The sequence below is a fragment of the Pithys albifrons genome, chromosome 2, assembly GCF_047495875.1.
Source record: "Pithys albifrons albifrons isolate INPA30051 chromosome 2, PitAlb_v1, whole genome shotgun sequence".
Lineage (NCBI taxonomy): Eukaryota > Metazoa > Chordata > Aves > Passeriformes > Thamnophilidae > Pithys > Pithys albifrons.
Genome location: NC_092459.1, coordinates 116077684 through 116093012, shown reverse-complemented (window position 1 = coordinate 116093012; position 15329 = coordinate 116077684).

Here is a 15329-nt window from a genome sequence, read left to right as displayed (position 1 = left end):
AGAGGTGCATAATATCCTGGCGGTCATAAGGAATGATGCTATTAATCCTCTTGGGCAATCTCCAGGTCTGATTATTAGGGAAATAAATTTGCATGCTGCATATGAGCTAGGTGAATCACCGAGAGCACAAATTATATTTCCTGACAGCAAGTTAGAGAATGGAGCCACATCACTTTTTTATCTTTTTCTTTTTTTTTCCTTTCCTTCTCTGAAAGCTATAGAATTTCAATTCATTACATGAGATTGGTTAGAATTCAAGTCTCTTTTTAAGTTGATATTAAGTTGAGTCTGTTATCTCTGTGAAGGCTGGTAGGTTCCCCTGAGTATCCACCTAATCACTACTTAAAAAAATCGAAACGTATAGTTAGTGTCATGATTTAGGTACCAGAGCCACTTTATTTATCAGTGCAGAGTGAGATAATTTCAATTTGAGGCTCTGTAGCCCTCATGAATTTAACCATTTTGAAAGCCTTCCCCCCCTCCCCTTTTCTCTCTCTGCCCCTTTCCCCCCCCATCTTAGTCTGCACATTGTAATAATGGTTGTTCTGGGCACCTGTTTTGCTGCTCTCCCTGCATTCCTCAGGCTGCTTTATCTGTCCTATCATACATGTTTTGTTGTATGTTTTGAAGATTTGGGGTGAAACGTTATTTCGATTTCACTTGGGAAATTTGGCTGTGTCCTCTGTGCCAGGAGCTCTGCCAGGCACTTCTGCTTTTCATATCAATGATGAACGTATTTTTATTATTTTTACCGGTTGGCATCTGAGCAACCTTTTTGCATTATTAAATCTGAACAGGGAGAATGATAGCAAATGAGAGGAGAATAAATGGCTTTATGTCCTGATGTATTAATTAAGCAGACATTTATTATAATCACAGTTTTATAGATGTTGTAAAAAGCTATTTTTTCTTCCATGATATACATCCATGTATGGTAACTTTTGTGAGCTGTTTTGGAAATTTCCTGGTTTATAGATTTCTCTTTGAAATGCTCCTCGCTGGTGCTGCACTGCACATGCAGACAAGCACAAACAAGCCCTGGGGTGGTGAGTATGGGTGGATCCAGCTTGGAATTGAGCGAGGGGTGTCTCGACTGAAGGTGGTGGGCTATAAATCCGCACAGATCAGGTGCAGCATCGAGTCTGGGGGGCTCTGAAAGGTCTCCTTCCACTCACTGGAGCTGAGCCAAGCTCAATGGCACAGAGAACCTCTCCAGTGGCCAGAGCTGTGGGTGTGATTGAAACAACACGAGCCAGGTAATATGTCTGATAATGCCAAATCTGAAGTGTTCTTAATCATTTACTTATTCATGAACTGCAAGCAGCACTCCTGGAAGGAAGGGGATGTATCTCTGACTCACGATTTCATGTGTTGCCAGATATACAGCAGAGGAAGCACTTTTAATCATCTTACATGAAACCTATTTAGGATTTGTCTATTCTCTCATCCGTTGGGTTTCTTTATGCTTCCTGAGCATGGCTGGTGCCATTTCTTTCCAGAACAAAGGTCCTTTTGTTTGTTTTCTTTTTGTTTGTTTTATTAATTTTCTGCTCAGCATATGGGTTGTGCTTCTTCACAGACAGGAAGTATTTCCCACATTTAGGAAAAGGAAATAGCCTCTGGAGAAAATTCAAAGAAAGTCCACTGGGGAGTGACTTGCCTGCTCAGAGTGTTATTTCCTATTCCTGAATAGAAACATCAGAATTATTTTTGGCATCAAGCAGCAGTGCTGCTATAAACACTGGCCTCCAATTCCCATCTTGCACTGGACACTCACACTGGTAACAGAGGGTGTTTGTCGCTCTCCTGGAATGGGGATGGATGATAAAAGAAGGGAAATTTTAACAAAACTGCAAATTGCCTCCCTCCTGTTGTCTGTGACCCAGCCAAGGTGTCACTGATACTGCTGAGCCCCAGCAAGGAAAATGAGGGGCCTGTTTAACATGGTGTGTCTGGGATTTTGGAAGCTGTCAGCCTGGTATCCACCAGCACATCCATGACAATTCCCATGGCAGGGCAGCCTTGCCTCTGTCTGTGGGAAAATGATGGGTGTTTTAATGGGCTCTCCTTTTGGGGTGGGGCTGGAGCATGAGGTCTCTGTGTCTTTATAAATTTAATAAATAGGTAAGATCAGCTGGTGATAATGCAGAGAGAAGGGGAGTAGCAATGCCCAGTCTGGCTGCTTCTCCTCAGCAGTAAATCCCAAACAGAGTGAGGGTCATGACTGGGGGAAAGGGCAGGGTAAGGAGAGCCATGGACATACCAAAGGATGGCAGCAAGTAAAGCTTTTATTGCAAACTTTATCTGCTACTGTCCCTCATCATCACACTGTGAAAATACTCTCCTGAAAATAGCAGAAATTAGTTTTGAACTTGAATAGACAAAAAAAAAATGAAAATAGTAAAACCAGTGGCTTCTCTGGGAAGGAAAAAAAATAAATGGGTCTCCTCAGTTGTTCCTTTGGATTTCTCCTTGTCTATTAATGCCTGTGGTCTGTCTGTGTCTTAAACCTGCATCCAGCAGATCTCTGCAAGCACACAAGGGAAACCTGCTTGAATCAGCTGTGCCCATGTGGTCTGTGTTGTCACACAGTGCCTGTGCCAGCACATCAGGGTTTAGCAGGGCAGCTTCTGCTGCTGCCATTTCTAAACCACCACAAACTCAGAGTATTTTGCCAACTGGAGCTTTCACCTGCATTATGGAGAGCTCTTCCTGAAGGTTCGTGTGTTTAATGCAAATGTGTGTAAAGCAAAGTATGCACAGTGTTGATCCCAGTGGAGCTGTTCCAGCTCTCAGGAACATGAGCAACCTCCAAAACTTGGGGAACTCTACCTGGAAATGCTGCTTTGGCTGAGGAAAACAACTACACTCCCTGAACTCTTGTGTCATCCATTCAACTAATAATTGTCAGTCTGTAGCTGCTGGTATTTTGGGTTTAGTGGGATGAGAAATCAGAGGACGCTCTAAACCCCAGAAATAATGAGACACAGCTCCACTTCTGGCGTTCCTATTGAGAGTTTGAATAGATAAGGACTCGTGAGGTCTGGAAGGAGCCAGTTTTCCTGGCTACTTCCTCTGGGATGTGGACAGAGGGGACTGGCACACACAGCACTGCATCTGCCTGGCTTGGGGATGCATCCAAAGGAGAAGAGGGAAAGGGAGGGGGGAAGTGCTGAACCAACCCCAAGCAAGCCACAAAATCCCTGAGCCCGGAATGTGCCCCTGGGTTGGATGTGTCAGAGGGAAGAGGCTTCCTGCCTGTGTGTCACCACCTGCAGCCATGCCTGGCTGGGGGCTTGGCCTGGCGTCCTGGGCGGCCACTGTGTGCCATCGACTCCTGTTCAGTGACCTGTCACAGCAAAGAAGGAATTTCACATGGCCTGAAAATCTGACAGAACAGTTCACCTTTCGGGGAAATGTAATATTTTCTGATAAGGAGCTTATGTTAGTTTTCTTAGCAAATAGCCTGAAAGCATTTCTGTCTGTGGCATTTCTAGATGTGATAAGTTGAAGGAAACATCCTTGACCATGACTTAACAAAACAGGCCATTTGTTTCATGGGGTAGCTGTTTCCAGAAATGTAAATAAATGGCAACTTAAGGATGATATAAAATAAACGATCACAGAGACAGCCCAGAGCTGCATTGTTTGAGAAAACACACGGCACTATTTATGGAGCTGTAAACAGAGGAGTGTGTTTATTATTGCACTTGGAATTAAATCTGAAAGCCAGAAAGCTGAAGTTTTGGGAAAGATCAGTCCACATTTTAGAAGTTCTTAGGTGGGGTTACTGCTGGTGCTGCCTGTTTGTTTTGAAATGAATCAGCCTTTTTTGTGAGCAGCATCTCACAAGCCTAATTCTGCCATTTGTTTTGCTGCCTTCTTGTCATGAGCGAGGCTGAAGGGCAGATGGTGAGCCCAGCCAGGGCAGAAAGTGCCCAGTTTTTGTTTAAGTACAAGTCTCAAATATTTCAGGAGTGCAAGTGGAGAGCCAAGTGTGTCTGTGTGGAAGCAGGTCCTGGTCAGAGCCCTGTGGGCAAACCTCTGTGGCTTCCCCAGCTCAGGGCTGGTGTCTGCATGTCCTGAGCCAAACCCCTCTGGGGTGAATGGAATCCAAGCCTGGATTTGTGGCTGTGCTTATTCAGGGGTGCATTTAGATGCTTTTGTTCCAGGCAGTCCCTGGCTCTTTAAGAAAGATCCCCCAATTAAATAGCATTATTGGTAATCCTGCGCCACTTGGCTTGAAACAGCCATGCTCTTATTAACGATCTTGGTAATTATTAGAACTATATTTTTGCAAGCCTCACCTCTACCATATGTGCCCCTCTCAAGCAAACATGCTCGGCTCATCTAATACAGTGTTATAAACTGCCTTACACACCCTTTAAATTGAAAATGCCTTTCCCCCCACTGTTTTACTGGTATTCCTAAACTATTACACCGCATTTAAAAATGAATTGTGTGCAATGACATTAGAGAAGGGGGTTAGGCTTTCTGAGCTGCTACCAGTGACATATGACTGTAGTGACAGACAGTCAGCAGTATTCAAACTGAATTAATCTGAAAAAGCAGCAGACTTCAATGTGGAGTTTAGGAGAAGGCTGAGCAGCTACATATTTACAAAAGGGATGTCACTGAACCGTCTTTCTACCCAGGGATAGCCTATGGCTACTTAATACTTTTAAACCAGTAGTGGAAGGATTAAATACACCTGAAGTCAGGTCTTTGAGGCCATTTCCCTCTTGTGCTTTCTTTTCCTTACTTGAGTTGCACCTCAGCAGCGATTTTTTTGAAGCGCTGTGAGAAAGGGTGGGTATTCTGATACCTTTTATTAGAATTGCACAGAAGTAGGAGAATCCTCACAGAGATGCAGCTCCTTTTTCTGTTGCCTTTGAAAAGTTAAGACATGTGAGGTTACACAAGACACAGACACTGCAGTGCAGGAGGAGGGATATGGTAATAAAGGTGATAGTGATACCTTAATTTAACAAATATGCAGTTCTAATTATGTAAACATGTGAGAGCTCTAAAATCTTCTCATCATGTGTGTCACACAATTGAAATATTTTACAGCCTAATTCGAGATTATACAGTAATAATGCTATTTTATATTGGCTAGTTGACAAGCATAGGCCAGGGCTGTCTATCAAACAAAACTGTTGTGCCAGATTGTATCTTGGCGATAAGCACAAAAGAAGAGCCAGTCAAATTCTGTTTACATATTAATCATTGAATCAGATTTAGGTCTGTGCTACAGACATTTCCTTAACTGGTAGCTGCAAGGGGGGAAAAAACCTGTTTGCACTTGGGTGGGCCATGTTGTAAACAATGTGATTTCCACAGAAAACTGCTACGAGGCTGCAGGTCCCATTTTGCAAATGTACCTGAAAGATCAGGTTCCATTCAGAGGGATTTAGGCAGCAATAGCTTTTCTCTTTAATCGTTCTTAAACTTCTTTTCCCCATTTTTGCTCACAGAAGTTGGGATAGATGCTTTGAAAACTGGCAGTGTTCTGACACCTTAGCTGGTTGTAGAGCTTTGTTTGCTCTCTTGTGTTAACAAGATGATGTCATGTACTAAACAAAATGAGCATGGTAAGCAAAGTAGAAAACCTGGACAGGTTTGGTGGCTTAAGGTAGAGCACACTGTTTTCCCCACTCTGAAGTGTTCCCTACAGTTGATATTGATTTGCTCTAAGTCCTTCAGTGTCATATCCAAAATTTTTCTCCCCTTGCCACGGCGGCAAGCAGCCTGTTCCCCAAATCCATGCCTGGAATTCTGGCTCAGTGGAGGCAGCAGAGATGCCAACAGTGCGCCAGTGCAAAGGAATGTTGCTCTGGATGTGCCTGATGAAACTGGACTGTCAGTCCAGCCAGTCCCAAATCCAGCTTTTGGGAATGCTCGGTACCAAATGGCTCCAGGGAAGACAGAGGCATTTTTTTATTGCCCAAAGAGGATGTTTCTCTCCAACCTCCATCAGCCCATGGTTCATTTCTGTCACAAAGCATTAGAGGTTTCAGCCTTTCTGAGATATTTATCTTAATCCTGGCTGGGATGTCCTCATTATTCACATGAGCGTCTAAATTAAACCATTTTATATCATATTAAGTCCTTAGCCAGAAGGATATCTTGTGGCAATCAGTTCCATAGGTTAATTATGAACTGTGTAAAATAATATTTCCCTTATTGGTTTTTAAAGATGTTGTTTTTCAGTGTTGTTGCATTAGGAGGAGAGGAAAGGAGGAACAGGCAGAGATCTCTGTAACTTCTGTTAACTCTCTCATGTCCCCTATTTATTTGTCTTCAATAGACAAAGCAGCTCCCAATCTTCACAGTCTTTTCTTCTGCCACGAATCATTTTTGTTGCCCCTTCCTATTTCAGCTTTATAGGTTTTGTGGATGAGTATCTTGCTGCAGCATCTCAGATACACCATCCAGTTGCTCAGGGATGTGATGGTTTAGTATTAGTTCCCATCCTGTTCTTTATATAGTTAACAACAAATTTACTTTCTTTGACTGCTGCCTCCAATTCTTTCCCTTTATCATGAGTTGCCCAAAGTGGCACATGTTTTCTCCTCCCTCTCTTTTTCCCCAGTGGTTAGTTAATTTACAGCCAAGCCTTGTGCATGAGTTTTGAAAATTATTCATTCAAATATGCATTACCTTGCATTTATGAACAGTGAATTTCATCTGTCTTCATGCTGCGCATCTGTCTGGTTTTTCTAATCTTTTGTAATCACGAGTAACCTAAATATTTTTGCGCCCTGTGCGAATTTTGTCACCTTCCCCTCTCTTTTCCTAAACGCTAATGAATATATTAAACATCACCAGTCCTAATAGTGACTGCTGAAGCACTTCATGGTGAGCCTTTTAGCAAGCTAGCAATCAACAATTTATTTCTCCCCTTTTGTTTCCGTCTCTGGCTGTCTTTGTTTAACATACAGATTTATTTTCAAAGCCTTGCCATTTCCAAGTGTTCTGCTGAGAGCCCTCCCACGGGGTGTGGGAACAAATGCATGGCTGACCTCGGATGTCCAGTGGTGTCCAGCACTGATGCTCTGGCACAGCGTTCACAGGTCTGTTAAGGCTGCAAAGGTGTCAGCTGTGCTGCAGAGAAGGAGCCTTGATTAGGAAGCAGAGATGCAGGTACTGGCAGGTTTGACTCAGCCTTATTCATATCCCCTCCCCCCCAAAAAAAAAAAGGAGAGGAGACAGAGATTGATTTATGCAGCTCACTAAGAGGAGACTTTTTTCCCCTCCCCTTCCCCAATTTAAACCATAGCTTTCAAAACAGAACCGCTGCCCAGCCAGGGTAAGTGGATATACAGCAAGAGGCCCCTTGCAGTAAGACTGATGGTTTGCACTGAGGTTCCAGGAGCAAAAAAACCCCCATCCTGCTCCCAGAACTGTTATTTGAGTTTGCTTCCAGGCAGTCGGTCGCCACCTTTCACAAGAGACAGTTGACATGCCCGTGGTGTTGCCTGCAGCTAATTGCAAAGTGTTTGGTGCTGCCATGTGCCTCACACGGGATTATTGTTATCATCATCATCATCACCACCTCCGGCTCATACTTGAATGTTGCTGGGGCATGGGAAACAGTGGCCAGGCCCTGCTTTGTTCTCCTCACACGGTGTTAATGGCCTGGGCTTGGGTTTGTCGTTATACAGCACTTACCATAACTTTAATGGGATGCACTTTGTTCCAGTTATCGACATTAATTCTCTCACAGCTCTTTAGTCAGAGACATGTTCAGTTTGCAGATGGGATAGTGAGGCATGGAGGGATTTTGCTCACAGGAAAGGCTCATGGCAGGCAGAGCAGCAGGTTGAATCCCTCTCTCTCAAGTCCTAGGGAGGACCTGCTTTTTAGTGTGGGGCTGTTTGTCTCCCTCCTGGTCTATGAATGCCACATCAGCAGGAGCTCAGCAGCTTTGGAGATTAGTGGGTCTGGTGGGACCAGGCCGTGCCAGCCTTTGCTCCCCTGTTGCTCACACAAATCCCCCCCTCAGCCCCTCTCTGTGCTCAGTCCCCCCATGGGCTCTGTTTCCTGCCCTCGCTCCTTTGTGTGCTTGAGTGGTGGCTCGTACCTTAAAGCTGTTATTTTCAAGTTTTAATAACATTTTGCACCTCATTTCCTGTTTCTTAGCTGACAGCCGTTCCAAAAGTAATTTTTGGCAGGTACTAATTTGGGTGATGACCACTTGATCTACATTTTTGGTGGGTAATTACTGAGTCAGAAGTGAGTAAATTTGATACCCCCTGACAGTCAGTAAGGCAGGCACTTCTACTACCCACTCATTAGGGATTCACTGGTAGTGAAATGCCCTGAATTTTGTTAGTTCTCCCAGACACAAGAAAAATCTGTCTGTTAAGTACCAGAAGTTACTACTCATGTTTATTTTGTCACACTTATATAGTCCAAAATACATTGGCACTTTGAACAATGACTTTTTTTTAAGGCTTTGGTACAGTTAAACTCCAGGAGATCAAAATTCCTGTGGCTTCCCAAGCTGGAGACAGCTCTGGGTCCTGAGACAAATCTCTTCCCCAGACACGTTGTTTCCCAGTGATAAGTGAATCTCTGAAGATCTGGAGGGCTGATGTGGGGAAGTGCTGATAAGTTCCCAAACTGCCGAGTGCCTCCGAACTGTGGCACAGGCTCAGAGCTTTGCTCTGGCAGCTTTGCCTCACTCTGGTGACACAAAGCAGCAGCAAATCCGGCTGCGCTGGCCCAGCCAAATAGGGGTTGTGGTGCCTGGTGTTGCCAGCATAGCCAGAGCACACCAGTGAGTCCTGCCCTCCGAATCCCCTGTGTCCATGGAACAGGGCTGGCTACCTCCAGAGAAAAGGGGGCTATTCCCAGATTATCAGCACAGCTTGCTGCCTTGCATTGCTTTGGCACCAGGCTCTGCTTCCCGTAAGACCCTGTGCAAAAGCGAGCAAAAAGAAAACATAATGTGGGAAGAAATAGCCAGACTTCTTTTCAAATGTCAGAGAGATTCAGATTTATTTTGAGTTTTAGAAGAAATGTGGGAAAGGGATATTTGCCAGATTCTTGGCCTCCCCATCTGGCTTCTATGAACTACCTTTTTATTCCTTCTTTCTCCATAAGTTTTCCCAAGTTGTGGAGCTCGAGTCCCCACAGCAACTCCCCTAAGAACCAGCTTAAGTAGGTTGAGGATCTAAATAAAACCTGATTGTTGTTTTTGAACCAAGAAGCAGCTGGTACAGTGCCTGGTTTTTCCATTTGCTTCCAAAATATCTAAAGATATCCAAGTTATTTTGAATGTGACAACGTACCTGAAGCAATTTGTCTCCTGGAGCACTCAATAAAGCCTTCTCTGGCTTCATGACTGCATCTTATTCCTCAGTGAGCCCTTCTGTGCTTGTTGATCGTTGTTCACTTGGACTTTTTCCTGACTCCTTGTTCACACTCAGCTCTCCATCCTTCTTGGTTGTCCCTTGGCATGTGGAATCAGCGTCCCTCAGCTCTGCTCTGTAGGACCATTGCCTTGGTGACAGTATTGAGGTGGTTTTGTGGGTGTTTAGTATGTGGCTCTTCAGGCTTGTTTTGAGCAATATTGATTAAATATGCTTTGTCTCTTAACGTGGTTTAAATATGTAGGGTGTGTTGTGCAGTCCCGCCACAGAGAGGACAGAAAACCAGTCCCCAAGAATTCCATCAGAATTCATTAGGGTTTTGATGAATTGCAACTGCTAAGAAATTGTCTCCCAGGGCTTGGAAATGAGTCAGTACCGAACAGTACAGATGTCAAATCACCTAAAGAGAATAAACCTGAAAAATACTGTCTGGGGGAATTGTTGGTTCCAGGAGTCTGGAGAAATGGCTTCAAAAGGGAAAGAGAAAAGAAAACAAAATCCCTTCAAGAAGGCACTGGACATCCCAGCAATAAAGCTTTACTTTCTTGTTCTCCTAAAGTGCTTTCTGGGGGTTGGGTGTGCATGCAAAATTAGCAGGGAGAGTATCGATTTCAGTCTCTGAATTTGATTTCAAGGTTTGGATTGATTCAGTCTAAATACATTGAGTCTGAAAGAGATCCAACCATTTATTTCTAAGTGCCATTTAAAATAAATATTACTCTGTATTAATCTAGTGAATAGTATTGTAAGTGCCACAGTTTATGCTTATTACACTTATTGAACAGGCTCCAATATCTCATATGGAATAAATGGTGGAAATAGCAAAAAATTCTTCTGATTCTTCAAAACAGTATCAGTCACTTCCTGCACTGAACATCATGTCAATATTAGAGGAAAATCGAGCACAAATCTATATTCATTGGCAAGGTGATTATCTGATTGTGAAAACTATGTACCCTTTGTTTTCTGATGGGAACAAATATCTAAATATCATCCTGAGTGAAGCAGGGCAGAGACGTTGTTCAGAAAGCCCAGTCTAGAGACTGTTGGAGCAAGTGGTGCTTCGAGTGTAGCAGCAGTCTGGTCTATTTTTTGTTTGTTTGTTTGTTTTAGTTTGCTATTCTAAAGCTTTGAGGGTGTTTGGATGTGAGATTTTAGCTTTGACTTTGTTCCCCCCAAGGCAGGAGCCACTGCCTATTTGCATTTGGGATTTTGGTTTTGAACCCCAAAGTTAAGATTATATTTGAAACACTGATGTTGCCAATCACAGAAATAATTGCCAAATGTAAAGCTGATCCAGAATTAATTCTGGATACTGGCCACTGTAGAATGCCACAGGTTCTTATATCTGCTTCAGATCCATCAGGGAACTGCTCTTGATGGTACAGGCTTGTTTATATGGTCTTTTGTAGGAAAAAAAAAAGAGTCCCGAGAAATAAAAATGTGCAAAAGTAAGACCAAAGTGTGGAATAGCAACAGCAACATCTGGCTGTTCTTTGTGGACTGGAACATTTGTTTCCCTGTTGATACCTGGGAGAGGGGAGTTATCCTGGGTGCAGTGAGAATTGTCCTCCAGGAAAACCTCTGCTAAACTCATCCTTTCTGCAGTTTGGAAGTTGGTGTTTGCTCCTGGTTTAGATAAAGGAGACGACTACTCAAGTAATACGGAATTTCTGACACTGCCAGAATAAGAAAGTCCTGAACAACTGACTCCTGAAAGGTTGTCTGGCATGCAATAAACCTTTTCTGAGGTTCATTCAACTTGCATAGTCGTCTGTTTCATGCTATGAGGGTGCATATGGAGCCTGATCTCTTCTTGATGTGTCTGTACAAGGCAAAGGGAGAAGGAATCTTGGAAAGCAAGGAAATATCATGTATAGCTCTTTTGCCTTTACTGCATAACACTGTTTGTATTTGTTTACTAAACCAGGGAGATGAAAAGGTCTCTCAAACAGCACTTTTGTATAACCCAGTCTCTTAAGTCATACTGTCAAATTTTAAACTTTTTGTATTTAGCTCCTCTACATTTATCTTGACTGGAATAACTCTAGAACAGCTTCCACCATTCTACCCTAAAAACTATCCATTTCATGAGGTTATCTTTTCCCTCCTTCCCTTCTTTGTTCCCTTATACATTTATCCAGTATTTAGGGAAGCATTTAAACACTCACTTGATTCCAGAAAGTCAATGAGACTCAAACATGTGCTGAAGTGCCTGTTGAAATGGGGCCCTGATTTGCATGATAAATACCTGCCCCTACTCTGGAGCGGTGGAAGCCTCAGCACTGCCTGTACCTCTCACCGACTTTGTTCCTCCCACCCTGTACTGCTGCCTCAGGGCTGGAGGGGCAGTCAGGTCGTGGCAGGAACCTTCTCATCCCTCCTGGACAACATCCCTGCCCTGCCCTGCAGAGGTTCTTCCCTTCTGCCTGTCCCCCTTCACAGGAGGGCAGAAACTGCAGCAGCTTTTCCCACCTTTAAACAAGTTACAAGAAGATATTTTGAAGCTATCAGTAGGTTATGCAACCCATAAAAGTAGGAATGATTTACAAATATTTAACAAAGAAAAAACTAATTATGTCTCTCCTGTCTCAATGAGGGCAGGCTTCAAAATGCTGTAATCAATATGGGAATGTTAGCTGTAATGCAGTCTCTCAGCTTTTTAACCAACCAAAAAACTTGAGCAAGTCTATAAACAGAATTGACCCTCTCTCTGCTGAATCCTCCCTGTGCCAGCAATATTTTATTCTCATTATGTTCCATATTAGCAGTTGTCTGTCACGGGGGCTTGTGAAAACTCTTATTAAAGAACCATCTATTCTGCAACTGAGAGGACTTGTCTCCAAGAATGGCATCTAGAAAGGACCTACTGAAGGCAGGCAGAATTTTAGCCAAATCCCAGAGAACTAAGTCCTGTTTTAGACCCCGAGTGGTGTGAGTAGGTTCATGAGAACACTTCTTGTGCTGCTACAGCTGGTGACAAATCACACACAGTTAAGGTCAGGAATATGTTTGGTGTTTGCTTGTGATCCACCTTTGCACTATTGCTAAGTGGGATTATCTTGGCTATTTATTTACATCACTACATGTTTATTAATGTAATATATTCTCTATTTTGGGCAATCATCCCTAAGGGGGGGTGGATTTTCTCTGGAAGGGCCTGTCAGCAGGAGCTTGGTGGTGTTGGATGTTGTCGCTCCTGAGAGCACCGAGGATGGAAGTTTGAACCCGTTTTGCCCAACAGAAACTACTGAAATCCGACTACACCACAGAGTGCAGGAAATTGTTTTCTTATGAGGTGCATATGTTTTAAAAGAAGCAACATTGCCATGTATTTTACATGGGTTATTAAATAACTGTATAAATTTAATGATTCAGATGTTTTGCATTATAACCTGGCATCTCAGGAGGCATGGAAATAGCACAGTAGGAAAATGTCATTGCATACTTCATAGGCAGAGCTGTTAACAAATGGAAATCCTTTTATAACTCTAGAAGAGATCCATCTTTAGTCCCCTGCCTGTCTCAACCTTCCACTGGTCTTCTGATGTGAATAAACTGTGACTAACGTGCAATAGTAACGAGGCTGTTGGAACTGCCAGAAATCTTTACTTAGAGGAAAAAAAAAATCTCCTCTCTGCTTTGCAATTATTATCAGTGCATGGAAATGGCAAGAATCCTGTTTTGGCATTCACCTCAGGGAGCAGAGGGAGCAGATCACCATCATCTGATCTCTTGAAAAATGGATACTTTCTAACCTGGGAAGTTTAAGCACAGATCATCAATATTTCTGTACATAAAGTGCTGGGTGGGTATTGCTTCCCTTGATTTGTTGTTTGTTAGACTAGTTTTGGTTGGTTACAGCATTATACATTGTAGTAACTTTATTTATTGCCACTGTCACAACAAAGCAAAGCTGCTATTATGTTATAACAAACTAAAGCTACATTTCTAAACCATCACATCTACCCAAACTACAGTGCTGTAACACCTAATTTACAGTTTATTCCAATTGTGTGGACACTAGAAACATAAAATAATAAAAAAAAAGGATTTCATTGGCTCATCCCAGCAGAAGGCCTTTCTGGTGTGGCTGTTCATCATGCAGCAAGGCAAGCAAAATATACTGTCCACAGAGCTTTTGCATGGTAAGTGCACAAACACACAATGTACATGTTGCTGCAGTGCTGTCAGACCCCCACGAGCCCCTGGCCAGACCACTCCTCCCCCAGGGGGCTGCTGGGGCTTTTGTTGTGGTCCAGCAGATATACAGGGTGTAAAGTGCTGCAGATAAACGTGGCTCCGGGTGCCACAAAGAGAGGGACCGAGTGCTGGGCACCGAGATGGGAGCAGAAGGCAGAGCTCAACCAGCTGAGTTACTGCTGAACCTCATCACAGCAGCACTGCAGGGAGGTTGTGGCCAAGTTCTCGGTTTCTTGCTGTGAATCCCTGTGCAGCAGAGCAGAGCATGGGGCTTGGATTCAGCCTTCTGCTTGGAAACCCAGGAAGGCTTGGAATGGCATCAAAGGCTCATTAATGCTGGCCATGGGTAGAACCATTCTGAGTTGGAGCCTGAGGGTCAACAGCACAAACAGGACCTGTGGAAGGATGAACCCTTGGAAAAAACCTGTGGAAGGGTGAAGCAAGTGCTGGGAGGATATCTGGGAGGTGCTCTCAACTCTGGTCTCTTTTTCTAGCTATAGCTATTCTATTCCAAGGGGAAGTTGGTGGGAGTTGGAGGTGTTGAGTGGGTTGCTTTGCTGGATGTGAGTGGTGCATGTTGGTCCTGGGCGCAGCTGCTGCACCTTTTTCTGTGGTCTTTTTCCATGTTCCTGCAGCTCAGGCTGATCTCATGGCACTTGCATTCAGAGGCATTTGAAAGGGACTCGTGGACAGTCCTCCTTTGGTGTGGTAAAATGTTGGTCTGTGTCTGGAAGAGCTGGCAAGAGGAGCTTGACAAATAATTTGCAGTTAATAGCTTACTTCCCTCTTTACATTTTGGCAGATAGTTCTGCAGACTCATAAATTTGCTGTAAATAACTCCTAAGAGCAGGAAGCACTACAGCAGTTCTTGAAAAACTCAGAGTAGCAAAAGAATGTGACAAATTCAGTAGCTGAGCCATCAGGATACAGAGAGCAGGTATCAAGCTGTGCCATATGTACAGTCACGGTTGGCTTGGAAAGTCTCCTCTCGTAAAACCAAATTGTTCCACTAGGAAGTAAAGCCAGGAGCCTTGTGCCTACAAAATTAAATTGTTCTTTTTTTCCCAAACCAATTGCATTTTTTTTGTTTTGTTTAATGAAACACCAGGCAGAATCTCATTTTTCTCCTCCAGCTCTACCTGTCTTTTTGCTCTTATTTCACCCCTCCCCTGCCCTCCTTCCACCTCAGGGCAAATGGAAAATCTCATCTCCTTTTTAGACTATTTATCTTTTCCTCTCCAAAACAGTCTCCTCTAACCCTTGCTGTCTTCTGCCAATATGAAGTTGGACAGGTAAAGAGAAATGGCTGGGGGACCTGGAGGGAGGCCGAGGACTTGAGCTGCATCACAGGAACCAGGTTGTTCACTGGCTGACAGAGTTCAGTCCAGCTGAACCTCACTCTGGAAGAAATAGCTCCAACAGGCAAAAAGTGAGATCCATTATGCATTTAGATTGATGACTAAACTAAACAGTGTCTAAGGAGATGGTCTGCTTATTGTAAAGCAGCAGAAACTTAGATCATCCATACATAAAACTCCCTTCCTCCTTACAAATCTGAGCCCCTCTCTCGGAGCCTACAGTGCCTGAAGGTCGGTCATATTTTAACATTTTCTCCTTCAACATCCTTGTCCTGGGAATTGGAGCCTCCAGGTTTCTGGAAGGCAGTGTTGATAGTTAGGATTTGGTGGCTTTGCTTGGTCTTGATACACTGTTTGGGACACTCAGAAATGGTGAGGATCCCATTGC